Below are 10,454 nucleotides of genomic sequence, written 5' to 3'. Positions count from 1 at the left end.
CCCAGTCTTGCTAACATTTTTCTCTATCCTACCTCTGTGTCTAAGAGGCTTACCCAGTCTCATTCTATAGCTAAACCTCCCTTGTGTGCATCGTTTGGTTTTGGGAGAACACCCTACTCGGCTTGACAGCATACCCCTACCCTTATGGGTATTGGGTTGCACATTTGTTGCACCCTAGGGCTAGGTAGCTGTCCGGCCCGGCTGGGTGTTTTACCTTTGCCGAATATGCACAGGGTCTCCTTTTCCTTATTGCTTGTGAGCTTTATCTTGGTTTGATAGTCCACTAGCATAGGAATCCGTCCTTAGTCTAGAGAGTTAGTCCTCTTGTTCAGGAATCCAATTCTATCATCATAGGGGTTAGGATCCCATCCAATCTTTCATCAGATCATGTTCTTCTATCCGCTCTTGCAAGGTATGGGATGCTGTCCAACCCTTGCAGAGTCGTGTTTCTGTCTTTTTCCCCCGCAAAGCATAGGATGCTGTCCAACCTTGCGGGATATCAGGAGTCTGTCGTACCCTTATGATGATAGGGTTGTGTCCTCTCGTGTCAAAAATTCCAAAAAAACATTTCAAAAATACTTGAAAATTCAAAAGCATCTAAAAATCAAAAATCTCAAAATCTCGAGTCATTAGGAGTAATCAAGTCCGAACTACGGATGGCTTGATCCCTAGCTGAGGGGTACGTAGGCAGCTCAGGCGTGCTGCTGGCATCCTGAGTGCAGTCACCATTTTGCAAATATTTCCCACAACTTCATAATTTTCACAACTTCAAAACCTTCCAAAACTACAAAAATTCTTCAAAATAACTTTACCAACAATTTTCAAAAGATCCTCCCATAGAGTTAGGAGTCAGTCCTAGGCGTTTGGGGGTGTCGTAGAGTGGGGAGTCTGTCCTGATTGTGTTGCTTTGTCATGTCCGGTCGTGTGAGTGTCCCTAGAGTTAGGAGGCCTCAGGTCGTGGTCGGTTAGACACTTAGTCGAGCCGATGGCTAGACTAGAACGCGCTTAGATAGCCCACGGTTTTCCTTAGGACACACAGCCTAGTCACACCTAGGGTGCAGGGTTCACTGGCATTAGTTAGGGCATACAGGGAGTCCCAAAAATCACCATTCACTTGAACTTAAGTAATGCCGAAAGAAGCTTTAAAAACTAGTCGGGTCTAGTTAATCGAGTCTAGGATAGCGGTTCTAGAGGGTTAGGCATTGTAGTTTAGCATAGGTCGCCGAACTACGTTGGCTCTGATTCTTCCCGAGGCCGGGATACGTAGTGCAGCTAAGATGGATGGCCATCTTGGTCCGAGTCAATTATCACCTTAGAGTTTAGGGTGCGTCGGGTCGAGTCATTGGTTGTGCTGTATGTTTTGCTGTGTTTTCTTACTTTCATGTACAGATCCTATACCTTTAGATGTAGCATGCATGTGTTTGCCCACCAGAACTTAGACACCCATTAGGCATGACACTCATAATCTAGCTATTCTTAGGTGCCACGTCATTCATTTATTCCTTTTGTGCTTCTTATTCATCTCCGAGACATGCATGGTTGGCTAGACGTTATCTCGGGGATATCCGTTCCCATTTCGCATGATTTTCGCCCAAAACTCTTCAAAATTAATAATAAATGGCATAAGAGACCAGGTGCTTGCACTTGGGCGAAGCGGGGGCGCCAAATCCCTTCCCCATTCGTCATCAGGCACGAACCCTTTGTATCTCTGGTTACCTGTTGTGACAGAGCACAGCATGGGATCCAGGGCCCACTTCCTTGGATGGCGACTCTTCCTTTGTTCAAGGTGCGTCTCGAATCCGGGCTAGTCCCCGAATCGAGAGGTATCTCACTTTACATCGCCGCTCATGCTGTGAGGGGCACTCTTTCGAGAGTTCCTTGGTGGGGCTCTCCTTCACGTGGACGATCCAGAGACCTTCGTGGGGACACGTCCCCCGCCTGTCTCGGATCGGGGTTCACACTCTACAACCAATCAGAATAAGGATAAATAAAAGAAAACTAAAAGATAAATTTAAAAGATAGCTAAAAGTAACTAGCCAACGTAATCGTTGGTTATTGACATCCCTAATCTAACGTAGCTACCAGCAATATCCGATTAAAGAAATCCCAAAAATCAAGGGATTCAACAGAATCCGTCAGTCAGCTGTACGGAGATCTGAATAGTGTAACAACCTGATAGTGACATATCCCTTTTAAGGGAGTAAACACTAACAGAAAAAGGAACGAATGAGATAATTCCCTTCTTTTCCTCTCTATCTCTCTACTCCGCTCTCTCTCACTCTGTTTTCTACTCTTCTTCTCCTTGTTTTCTCTGGAATTTCTGAACTTAGATCTCAAATCTGCCATTACAGATTACCAGATCTGTAACACACTAACTGAGCTCCTTCACTGTTTCCATTAATCTACTTTCAAATGGTTGAATTGTGGAAACTTGAATCTAAGGTGATACAGGGAATTTGATGCAGCCCACTAATTGCTTGTGAAAATTCCTCACAGTGCAGAATTCCAACTTTTTTCTTTTTGAATGGTAGAATTCCAACTTCCATCTATACTCTAGATGTCCTTGTTTAAGAGAAGCAACTGTTGTTGATCACATATTTCATGCTTGCAGACTTAATCTACGTCACTAATGACACCAGAGGTTAATGTAAAGCTTCTTAACTTTACAAATATTGGGATGGTTTTAATGAGGTCTGAACATTAATTTCTTTGTGGAAGCTTCCCTTGATTACATGTGTGATTAGGTCTGAATTCATTTTTTATCCTTAAATAGCAACCAATTGGAAGCCCACATAGCAAGTAGGATGAATCAGTGAAGAAGCTGCATTGAAGCTCAGTCAAGGAAGAATCCAGCTGAACTTCTGTACTTCCAAGTTGTATGTAATTGATGGAAACTTTACAAGAGTCTACCCATGAAAAAAAAACTTTACAAGAGTCCGGTTAACTTACTCACATAAATGAAATTTGAATAATTGTCAAATTGTTCCCTTCCTCTTGGGTCATTTGGAGATCCAAGGTGTTCTTGTTGTTTTTCTAATAAGAACTTTGCTAAAAATTTGCATATTGTTGATTAGCACTTGTTGGGCATTCACTAAGAGGAAGACATTTTAATAGGAATTCATCATCACAAAAACGGGGTTTCAAGCAACAGAATCAATGCCTAAATTGAGTCTAATGAATGCTTGGTTCAATGAGTGTTAGGTTGTGTATAGAGCGGGGGGGGGGGGGGGGGGGGGGGAGGGGGGGGGGGGGGTTGGAGGGGGGCGCAAAAAAGACATGGTATTGGGCTTGTTACCACTAGACCAATTTCTGAAGGCTGCAAGTTCAGAGGCTCTGTGGTTTTAGTTCAAGACTTAAGAGCTGGTCCAGAATTTTATTAGCTGGCCCAAACACCAGTGCTTAACTGAATTCCGGAGAAGCCCTTCTTGGTCAATTGAAGAACAATAGATTCTTTGAATGGCCTTTAAAGCTAGAGTCCTATAATCAATTGAAGAACAATAGATTCTTTGAATGGCCTTTAAAGCTAGAGTCCTATAATCAACAGCAGACGTTACATAAGCCTGGACATATAAACGGTTTCTGTTTCAGTTCAGTTCTGTATTTTTGTGTTGTTTCATGCCATTAAATCTCTTTTTTGTTAGCCATCAGCACCACCAAATTGCATTTGAATTCTGCAAACTGAAATCATATATTTCAGGTAATTCTGTACTCTTGTTGCTTGTTAAAAGTCATGTGAGGAACATCTGCCATTTTGATGTCTTGGAAATTTCCGAGGACTCATGACTGTGGATATGTTTTGTACTAATACAGGCAAGTATAGAAATTCGCTATCAGTCTCTGTTTCTTGATCCGGATGAAATTGTTTTAATTGAGTAGGAGTTTTTACAATCCACTTCAAACAGAGTATTCCTGTGAAGCACGAGGAAACAACAAGGAAAGATTATAAAGGGTTGTTGTTTGAGCCTACAATTTGGCAACATTTTCAAGATAATGGGGAAAAGAGAGCATTTAGTTATTGGGTGAGAAGTTGAAATCTTTTGAATCATATCTAAACAACACCTCCACGACAGTTGCCCTGCATCACATAGTTCTCGGATCGAATGCAATTTGGAACTGCGTCGGCAAAATACCATTTCCCTTATTGTGTGATGCCTCTACATTCTTTTGGTACTTTGTCCATATGGTGGATGAGTCGAGTGATACCAAAAAAATATCCCCTTGTCTTCCGCAAATAGGATACAATATGAAGAAGGCTCCTTCCCCTCTCCTCGGTTTCAAAGCACAACTGTAAGTGCTGCAAACGACAATTTCTTGCAAATATGATTCTCAATTGTACAGAAATCTGCGGTGTAAGGCTTACTCGGGCTCTCCCACATCTCACGAACCTCCCTAATACCTGACGATGAAGTATCGATTGATCCTCAGAGAACTCCTCGATCTCTCTGTCTGTTTTGGTCATCTGATTTTCTCCCTTTGGATCGCAGCTCTTCACATACAAGAAGGGTATGAGGAAGAAACGAGAGAAAAAATCTCGCCCCTAAAAAGATCTTACGTGATTGGGATTTTGATTGGCCCTAAAGAATAGGGAAAGTTGGGAGAATGAGTTACCAGCTACCTATTTGAGGGGCGCTGCTTGCGCTTACGCTGTGCCGCGACGTTGGGGAAACGGTCTCTTTTTCAAAAGTATGTCCCCCGTTGGCAATTCTCGTATTTTGAAGTCTTCCATTGGCAATTTTTCCTTTCAAACTCATCAACTAACTTTTCATTGGGTATAAGGTAGACTCCCTCAGTTTACAGTTCGTCCACAAAGGGTTAGGATGATTCTATTGAGCTGATTTTTTGGGCACACCCTATCTATGTCGGGGTCATCAAATGAATGCTTTGGATCATCCAAACAATGTGGGACCACCGTGTTTTTGGTAGTGTTTGAATTGGGGTATGGGGTTTTGATGGGGTTATGGGGTCTTGAATAGAATTGATAGTGTTTCAAAAGAGGCAAGGTAGAAGCTTCTCAACAAAATACCTATTCGTTAAATGGAAGAAATTGTCAGTTTCTAGCAGAAGCTTGAAGCTTTTCTTGTTGAGGATCAAGCCAATAATTGGATTCTTTTGACTATATGGTACATGAATGATAAGATCCCAAATATAATAAGACGGAAATAAGATAAATGTTCTCTTCGAGCGGAACAGTTCCTCCAAATAACCTTTCGGTCTTTACAAATTTTTCATGATGGCTCTCTTCTCTCAAACATCTTTATCTATAATCTCTTATTCTAATTCTAATTCTAATTCAAATTCAAATTTAGATTCAAATTAACTACCAAAAAAGGATTCCTCCTAATTTCCTAACCTACCATTCTTACCCACATTCAAAGGGGGGGAGCTTAAAGGTAAATTTGTCCTTAGTTACTTATCATATGATTCCTAATGTGGTTATCACCTCACATATGATAAGTTCACTCATTTGGAGCATGATTGCTCCATATGAGGTGTTCGGGCTTGTCTTGTACTTTTATTTGTGTTTTAGAGTTTAAGACAAGAAGCCCATAGCCTAGGTCTTAGTGACATATTCTTCTAGGCTTTTTGACTTATCTTGGATGGTCTAATATGATATCATCTATTCCAAGAATAAGTTTTGGTGGCCAAATATTCCATTGTCATATCTTTGGCCTATTGTGTAATGTCATACCTTGTTTTTATCTAAGGCCAATGACAAATACTAAGGGGAGAGCTAATTGTTGCTATCTTTATGTTTATATGGATCATTGTAAGATGCTTACACTATCCATTCAAGCATTTTCCCACTAATTATGCTAAAAATTACAAATCATTAGATTTAAAAAAAAGAAAAAAAGAAAAAGAAAAAGGGGGCTTATCATGCTAAACTTTAAACTTGCTTGTTTTCTTTCATGATAAGTAAAATATAAGCTTTAACTTGCTAATCTATTACTATATTACGGGCCATAGGGTAGATTTATATTGGAATTATATATATACTAAGATATACCCTAAAAAGTTGTGCTAAATTTGGAAGGTCTCTTTGTTTTTCCAACATAGGCTTGATTTGTTTTGTGTCATTCCTTTCCTATGTTGATTATCTCTTATCATGCCATATATACATTAATTTAATTGGTAAATCATGACAAGAAACTAGGGGGAGCATCATATTCTCATTGTATATCTTGATGCTTTATGTATTGTGCTTAAGTGCTTAATTCTTCCTTTTTGCTTATGCCAAAAGGGGGAGAATTTGTATAATTGATTAGATCCATAATCATATGCATTCTTGTATTATACCTTGTTGAATATATCTCATGCATATGTTGAGGGGGAGTAGTCATGATTAAATTGTCCATCTAATCCTCATAAGAGGTTCCTCCCACCTATCTAATCAATTTGGTTTGTCATCATCAAAAAGGTGGAGATTGTAAGCCCAAGGGTTCCCCATGGGTTCAGTCAATCACCTTATTTTGATGATTAACAAATACAAATTGATTAGTCGTTTATGGACTGATCAGTTGCCTTGAGTGTTGTGTCTTAGACAGGAACTTGACATGTCATATCGCCATTACACAATGCAACACAACACATGCTTGAGGATCAACATGCAAAGGAGCTTGAACACATTGGTGGCATCATCCTTGGAAGATGTTAAAGCAAGAAGCTCAAGTGAAGATCCCACAAGCAATCCAAGAACCACATTGAAGATCAAATGAAGATTGGCTCAAGAGTTCATTCAAGAGAGTGTTCAAAAGGGTAGTATGTATCACCTTTCTCTCTTGTGTTTTCTCTTGATCAAGGCACATCTTAAAACCCCTAAAATATGTTTTTCAAAGAGACTAACACACCCTTTAAGGACTTAAATGGATAAGTGAATGGCCATGGTGGTGTACCAACATGTTGGGACCCATATGGCATTCAACACAAGAAAGAACAAAACAGAGTTCCGAAGCAACAACCTGGACCAGCAACTAAATCCTATCAAAACTTATTTAAAACATTTTCAAATATTTTTGAAAATATTTTTACCAGATAGCTCTCATTTTTCTCATATCCGTAGAGTATAAGAACATCGAAATCTGACGAGAAATGAGGGAGATATGAATTTTTCAAATGAAACACTGTTTGCTGGAAATCCAGGCTTGGAACTCCGAGAATTATTCTCGGAGCTCCGAGCTCGGAACTCCGAGACCATTCTCGGAGCTCCGAGAAATGGTCTAGGTTCTAAAAATAAAGGCTCTGTTTGGATTCTCGGAACTCCGAGAATTTGCTCGGAACTCCGAGAAATGTCTCGGAACTCCGAGAACACTATGAATTCAAAAAAATATAGCCGTTGTTGTCCAACGGCTAGTTGAATTTTTGACCCAGTTTTGACTGTTTTGCCCCCCAAATGGTCACATGGAGTTGGGACACCATATATACCCATCTAATGGGTCTAAAACAAAAGATGAACATTGTCCAACTTCTACAAACCCTAGAAAATCACTTGTGAACTATTTTTGGGTTAAATTCTCTCACCAACCAAACTCTTTGTGTCTTGATTTGAGAAAATCTTTTGAGATTGGTTTAGGCTTAAACTTGTTTATTCTTGAGAGCATCCTTGGAGCTTCAACTTGCATTGTAGCCTACATAGAGGCAAAGCTTTTATCTTCTTCTTTATTCGATCGGTGGCAAGGGCATCCGTTGTTTTTAATTCCCTTGGGTGAACCGCTTAGAACTCGGCGGAGAAGGAGAGTCATTGTAAAGGTGGAAGGGCATCCTTATTTAATTCCCTTGGAGTGTAAAAGCCTCGGAGCCGGGCGTCGTGGAGGTCTCAATAGTGGAAATCCTCAAGTGCGACCTTGAGAAGAGTGGAGTAGGCCGTTTGCCGAACCACTATAAATCTTTGTGTCACTTGTGTGATTGGTATTTCTCTCACTCCCTCTCACTCTCTTATTTGATTATTTGTGCTTAGAATTGAGTGAGTAGTTAGCATTGATAATCAACCTAAATATCTTAACCTTGCTATCTAGGCTATTAAAATTACCTAATTAAGTTTGCTAATCAACAAGGGTTTTGAACGTATATTAATTTGTAATATTGTTTAAGTTCAACTATTTCAAACTTAATTAAACAAGGGATAAGTCTTGGGTGAAATCTTAGGAAAAGTTTTTAAAAGGTAAAGATTTTATAAACATCCTATTCACCCCCCTCTAGGTTGCCAAACCAAGTCACTACTTGGATTTCACCTTTGATGAGAAATAATTGTTGTGTTTTACAACGATGACCTGGACTAAACTTCTCATCGCAATTGTAGCATAATCCCTTGTCATGACGTTCTTTAGCCTCGGTTGGTGTTAAGCGTTTGATAGATGGAGGAGGATGATTACTTGATCCGGTTGAAGTTTGCACATCAATTACAAGATCCCATGGTGTCATGGCCTTAGCCTGATGGCATTGTGCAGCCAGCTTCTCCTCTTGAGATCGAGAAAGGGGCAATGGCGTGCATCAAAGTACTCGGACGTAGTACCTGAACCTCATGACGAATGTCCTCTCTAAGGCCACTGATAAAGCAACTCTTAAAGAAGGATTCCGTGAGCCCATAGGTGCAGTTGGCGAGCCTTTCAAATGGAAGTTGATATTCTCGAACGGTGGTCGTTTGAGAAAATCGAATCAATCATCCGGTGAAATCTTCAAATTTGCTCAGTCCAAAATGAACACATAGAGACTCGACGAATTTAGGCCAAGACAGTGTACCTTTCATCTTCTCGTACCATTGGTACCATTGGATGGCCTCCTTCTCTAGATGAATAGATGCAATCTGTACTCGGGATTTTTCTTCTATTTGATAAAAGGAGAAATAATTCTCAACCTTATAGATCCATCTAGTTAGATCATCCCCATCGAACTTCGGAGGGTCAACCTTGGGTGGGTGTGGGGCTCCATGTTGGTGAAAAATGTTTTCGTGTTGTTGGGCTGGCGGTGGAGGGCGTGATTGAGGTTGGGGGCTTGATTGTAGTGATCGGTTCTTGATCGAACCAATCTCCTCTTGCATCACTTGTATTGATGATCGACTTGCTCATGAATCGTAGCTAGTAACTCAGCAAAGCGATCCTTCATGTGATCGATCTCCTTCGCAAGCTCTACGTTAGTAACCATGGTGGATCGATATGATACCAGATGATAAGGTCCCAAATATAATAAGACAAAAATAAGATAAATGTTCTCTTCGAGGGGAACGGTTCCTCCAAATAAGGGGAACGGTTCCTCCAAATAACCTTCGGTCTTTACAAATTTTTCGTGTTGGCTCTCTTATCTCAAACATCTTTATTTATAATCTCTTATTCTAATTCTAATTCAAATTCTAATTCTAATTCAAATTCAAATTCAAACTAACTACTGAAAGGATTCCCTCCTAATTTCCTAACCTACGATTCTTAGCCACATTTAAATTCAAATTAACTAATAGCAGATTCTTCCCTAATCTATCTCCTAATTACAAGGCATTATTCAAATTCAAATTAACTACTAGAGCTAATCGTATCAACCTACCATTATTAGCAATTATTCAAATTCAAAAGATCTACGGTTGGATTGTGGCCAAGAAAAGACACTCTTCAACTCTAGCAAACTTGTAGGAGGAAAATGCACTTCCATCACAATGGATTTGCTTGATGGCCCTAGTATTCACCCAGTAATCCCTCACATTATTGACTAGGTTATCCACGTGGTGCCATAGTATTCACCAGTAATCCCTCATATTATTGACTAGATTATCCACATGTGACACGTGTTTGGAGTGCCTTTGACTATTATATTTGCTTGAAAATGTAGTCCCTTCTTGTGCCTAAATTATTTAGTGGGGATGATAATGCTTCCCATAGATTCTTGGAGTTCTTGAAGTGACCATCACAGTTCTTTGCGTCAAAACTAAGTTTAAAACTTTAGCTTCTTGTCCGATGTGAACTCAGTCAGATTCACCTTCAAAATAAATTCAAATGACCTAATTTTTTTGCTTTGGGATGGATTATATGCTGCAATTATAAGATAAACAAACAGGTCCTAAAGAGTAGTCATGCCTATCATGTAGAAAAATATTTTGATACTTTTCCCAAGAATTTGTTAGCTTCTCTGTGATGGATGCTACTTGGAATTACTCTTCCGTTTTAATTTTCTTCGTATTAATTATAGTAACGATCAATTGGAGTTTATTCACTTGATCCATAACTAACTTGTTATTTTATAATTTTGTGTTTCTTGTTTCTTGCTGCTCCAACTCGATACTTTCTAAGGTTTCTCATAAATCCTTTGTAGTATCAAATAAAAAATAGATATCATATGATTTATTGCTTAATGCATTGAGAATGTGATCTTTGCGCAAGAAATCATCCCTTTTCATATTATTTGACATATAAGATCTGCCTAGTTCGCTTTCTTCATATACAATTACTTATTCTCATAAAGAGTTCTAGAGG

This window comes from Tasmannia lanceolata, unplaced genomic scaffold (genome assembly GCF_043159265.1).
Source record: "Tasmannia lanceolata isolate RefF3 unplaced genomic scaffold, GAP_Taslan_0.1 ptg000011l, whole genome shotgun sequence".
Taxonomy (NCBI): domain Eukaryota; kingdom Viridiplantae; phylum Streptophyta; class Magnoliopsida; order Canellales; family Winteraceae; genus Tasmannia; species Tasmannia lanceolata.
This window is presented reverse-complemented; position numbering follows the sequence as displayed.